The sequence below is a fragment of the Capsicum annuum genome, unplaced genomic scaffold, assembly GCF_002878395.1.
Source record: "Capsicum annuum cultivar UCD-10X-F1 unplaced genomic scaffold, UCD10Xv1.1 ctg4815, whole genome shotgun sequence".
Taxonomy (NCBI): domain Eukaryota; kingdom Viridiplantae; phylum Streptophyta; class Magnoliopsida; order Solanales; family Solanaceae; genus Capsicum; species Capsicum annuum.
In genome coordinates, this window is record NW_025855840.1 from 1,483 (window position 1) to 6,693 (window position 5,211).

Consider the following 5,211-nt stretch of genomic DNA (forward strand, 5'->3'; position numbering starts at 1 on the left):
TTATTGAAATTTCTCCACCTGTTGTAACAGGTGGAATATCTGTGGGGAGATATTAAATAGGTCTTCAAACAGATTCGGTTCCCCATCTGTTCCAACTGATGGTTTGTCCGTTGGAGTATTTTTTTTTTGGTTATGTGGTAAGAATTATTTATTAAAATTTGTCTCACCTTTTTTAAAAAAATTATGCAGACATCAAATGCAATGTATTTTTTGTTTTTCTTTTGTTTGTAGTTAAAAGATGTCTCCCAAAAGAAAAGAAACAGAAAGTGGAGAAAGTGGATCAACTTTCGATCACCAAACAAAAAAGTCTAGAGTACAGATAGATTCGGAGGAACATCTAGAACAATCTTAGTCAGGGCAAAATGAAGCCGAGGAAAGTGATAACTCCTCCTCACCAATGAGGCGTGAAATAATATCAAAATTCCAGCATGATTTTGTCAAAACCATTAAAATTGAAAAGTTTTGAGTTGCGATGTCGATGAATAACCCTAATGCAGTATTTGGTGATCTTGTACTTAAATGTCAGTTGGCGAAACCTTTTGACTAACATAGGAGTATTATGAAGAAGGAAAACATAGATGGAATTTTTCAGAAGAGCTACTTTGCACACTTTCTTGAGCTGTCTGGGCCCCGCCCTCTCCGTTTTCCAATGATCATGGTATATGGCCTTCTCAAGCGCAGGATCATGTATGCAGAGGATGATGGAGGTCCAAAGGATGGAAGAAATAAGATGGATAAAGTCTAGATCAACTACTGTGGCATGCCAATTTGTTTTGGATTGAAAGAGCTTGCCATTGTGACGGGCTTGAGATACGATCGTACAGAAGAACCTGCCATCAAGAAAACACCCCACAAAGGTTCCAACAAACGCAAGGTAAAAAAAAATGAGTTGTTGGTCATTATTGTACCTAGCTACAAAGTGAAGGATTCGATAGCGGATCTCAAGAATAAAGACATACCAAAGCACTACAGGGAGAAATTGTGCTTAGTTTGGTTTGTCCATTTAGTTTTATTGGCAAGAGACGTCAAGAAAGTCATAGAACGTGATTTGTTGGCACTTGCTGATGATTTTGGAAAATTCAATGACTATCCCTGGGGCTACGACAGCTACTACTTGACTGTCAAATATTTACTGAAAGAGCTAAATCCAAAGACGACCACATTATACGGCTTTCCTTGGGTTTTCATGGTAAAATTGATCACTATTTTTACTCATTCATTACATTATATTGAATATACTTGTGACTTTTTTTTGCTTGCTTTATGTTTACAATTTTTAGGCTCAGGCATGAGAAGTCATTTCTCCCCTCTGAAAGCATTTCACGGATTACTCAAATAAGGTTTCTCATCCAAGGATTCTTAGGTGGTTGGCTGCAGTAAAGAGCAGCAAAAAAATATTAATGAGTCTAATCTCTTTAACCCTCCGGGTGATGCAGTACGTCTTCTTTCAACTAAAATAATTTGCCTCAAAGAAAGATATTAAAACAGATATTCCATCTGTTGAAACAGATTACCCATCAACTGCAATTGGTGCAACAGATGGGTAATCTTTTACAACAGATGGGTAATCTGTTGCAACAGACGATCCATATTTCGCAACAGATTAACCATATGTTGCTCTGTTCTCTGAACCCTACTCAATAGATTACCCATCTACTGTAAATTATGCAATAGATGGGTATTCTAATGCAACATATTATCAATCTGTTTCAACATACAGATCAACTGTTGTGGTAGCTAGATCGTATGTTGCATAAGTTGGTTGTGTTAACATAACTCGAGCCCCATGTAACCCAACTGACTGCAAATTATTATTATATGATTTAAATTCCTCCTGTCATTTTTTTATAGGTTGTGCATCCTTGGATCGTGCCTACCATTGATGAGCTGGGGATGACTTTTTTTCTTACTCTGGGTCTTGTTGATACAAAAGAAGACCCAACGGTGGAGTTAATAAAGAAGGAATTAGATGAAGCAACATCCATAAGAAGAGCAGTGAGGCAAGTTCAGTCTAATGTTGAAGCTCTTCACGACCTAAGTCAAACTATAACAGATCCGGGTGCTTCTTCTGGGGGTGTTGCTGGTGGTGTTATTTGTGATGTTGGCAGCCATCCTGCTTCTGCTTCTGCTACCAGTCATGATTATGAGCATGTTGGTGCTCAGCAAAAAATAAGTATGTTTGAAAATACCCCTTTCGCAGGTCCTCCTTTTCACTCTACACCGGTCTGTCCCACCTTTACAGTGGTCCCTCTCACCCTTCATCACCCTCATGTTCTCATTACAAATGCAAAGTGTGCAAGGACAGAGAGGATAAACCTCTCGACAAGCTAGAGGCTATTGCTGAAGCTGTTGAGAAGTTGAAATCCAGGAGGGATGTCATACCATCCAACAAGGTGAGGGAGACATGCACTCCTACAGTGGAGTTAGGAGGAAGAGAAGAAAAATTAGACAAATTCTCGCTGTTCTGAAATCAACAAAAATTGCAACTCCCCCCACTCCAATAGTTGTTGAAGTTCAGGGGCCGCTGAAGAAGGTGGACATATTTACAGTGCTTGGAAAGGAGAAGAAGAAGGAACTGGAAGAATTCATCAAGATGAAGGTTCAAAAAGAATACATCATGCATTCATCTGCCGCCAAAGACTTCTCGAATATAACAAATATGTGCGTGTGGTATGAGGACAAGGTAAGTTTACTTTTGCTAACCTATCCTTCCAATCTACTCTATGACGAAGAATCTACGCAGCAGATGTGTAATCTGTTGCAAAAACTTGGTATTCTGTTGCAACATAATACACATCTGTTGCATAAGATGCGTTGGCTGGGTAATCTGTGAATTGATTCAGAGAACCCTCTGCATCGGATTCTTTCGACTGTGTTTTTATTCTTTATAATTACTAACCTATTTAAAAATTGTCTTCTTATACCATAGTATGTTGATGAAATTCTCTTCCTCATGAGGGGCAGGCAATTAGCGTACCCGGATGCTTATGATGCTGCCGATAAGATAATGGACCTCAACTTCTACAACAATTTCAAGGATAGGTATGCTAAACTCTGTAAGATAGCTGATTCTGATGCCCAGGATTTTATCAGTTAGTTTCTACGTTCCAATGGGATAAAGAAGCGATTAAATATGTTAGAGGGAAGAGGCCATATCCACAAGGCAAGAGATGGACCAAGGCAAAGAGAATCCTTGCAGTCATGAACGTGGATGTCACCCATTTTCTCACTGTTGAGATACTACTATACGAGGGAAATATTAAGTTTTATGACTTTAACTTACCTGTGTTCAGCGAGAAGACGTTTTTAACCCACATGTAGCCGCTCTTGAAATTGTTGCCCAAGTTGTTGACGCAGAGTAAGCTGATGGATCATTTGCCGGCTGAAGTCTTGGAGAAGGAATCATGGGTTTTTCAAGGTCGAAATAAGAATATTCATCTCCCAAAAAATATAACCGGTGCAGCGTGTGGGACGTACTCGCTTGCATACATCGAGTGCTTGCTGACCGGCACACAAATGATCGGTTTGTACGACATCGCTGTGGGAAAGATGCAATGGGTCTGGGTATATAGGGTTCTAACTAAATGGTTGGAGCCCGTGTATAAAAAAGAATATGTACAAAGACAGAGACGAACACGATAATAAATTTTCATTTCAAGCCAATTCACTATACATATAAGAACAATAATTTTTATGTCTGGTAAAGTTGAATTTTTATAATACAACAGATTTTATATCTGTCGTAACAGATATAGTACCTATTGTGACAGATTGATTATCTATTGGAATAGGTTGGTCATCTGTTACGTTATGTAGATATTTCCTGTCTGTCTGTCGCAACAGATTACTGATCTGTTGCAACATATAACTTATCTGTTGCAACTGATCGATAATCTGTTGGAGCAAATTAAAAAAGTAGGAAGACCTGTTATATAATTTCCAGCAGATGACCTATGTGTTGCATCTCATGTTACAACATATGTCTAAATCTGTCTGATAAGATATGTCATCTGTTTCAACAGATGTATTATCTTTTGCGATATTTGAATCTAGTACTCCATTTCAATTAACATGTTCAAAACTCAGAATTAATTATATTCGTAGATAGAATAAAATAAATTGAAGCCTTCGAAAATTACATGAAATAACTCAACAAATAAATGAAATGTAAAAAAAATCATTATGAGTACAAATGATCTACTCTACAAATAAATCAACAAGTTAAACAAAGGAGGATAGGTTATTACATTGACGGACTCAATCTATAAAAAAGATCTAATCAATATGGACAAGTTGGTCTTCATCTAGTGCTATGGAATTCAGCTTTGGTCGTCGTGGATCTTTAACGTCGGTTGCGTACGGCTTCTGAGCTTTCGCTTCTCCATATTTCCATAAAAGAGCAGCATATATTTTGCAGAGTAATCCGACATCAAGTCCATCATTTGGTACTTGTAATCTATCGCTCAAATACTCAGCATATGAGGCAACAAAAGGACCGCAATTCCTGCGTTATAAAAAACAGATAATCCATATCTTGCAGTTCATGCAAGCGTTGTGAAATTTTTGAAATGGAACTAAATCATGACACTTAAACTTACAGGCTACCAATGGTTTGTTGAGCAATTCCGTCAACATATTGTACATCAAATGGATTAGCTATTTTATCCTGGTATGCTTCAATCGTTGACCAATCAGTTGAACCTTTTGATACAAAAAGCCACTCATATTAAGGTAAGTAGGTAATATTTTGGCCAGTTTTTGTATCTCAGATGACGGCCCAAAATGTCTCCTTCGCGACATCGAGTCATATACTCGGATGCGCCTCTCTTTTAAAACGATGACAGCCAATCCAATGGAATTAATCACCAAAATTAATTGGGATGTACACTTCGTCAACCAAATGCTAAGGTAAGACAGCCTGAATGCTAAAACCTTTGATGATGTTGATGAAGCATTCCTCGTTTCGGAAAACTTCCAGCTGCTATTGACAATACCTATCGTAGGCATTATTGATGTAAACTTTGTACAAACAATTGTCTGTTGTGTATCTGTATTGTTCTTGTGTTTGCAACTTGGCCTTATTTTGGAGGTAGTAAAAAATGACATCGATGTCCTACACCTATTATCAAATATTTTAGATTACGTGACAAAAAAAATCAATACGCAAATGCAATTAAATAAAGTATTAATTAATAGTAATATGTATGGCCT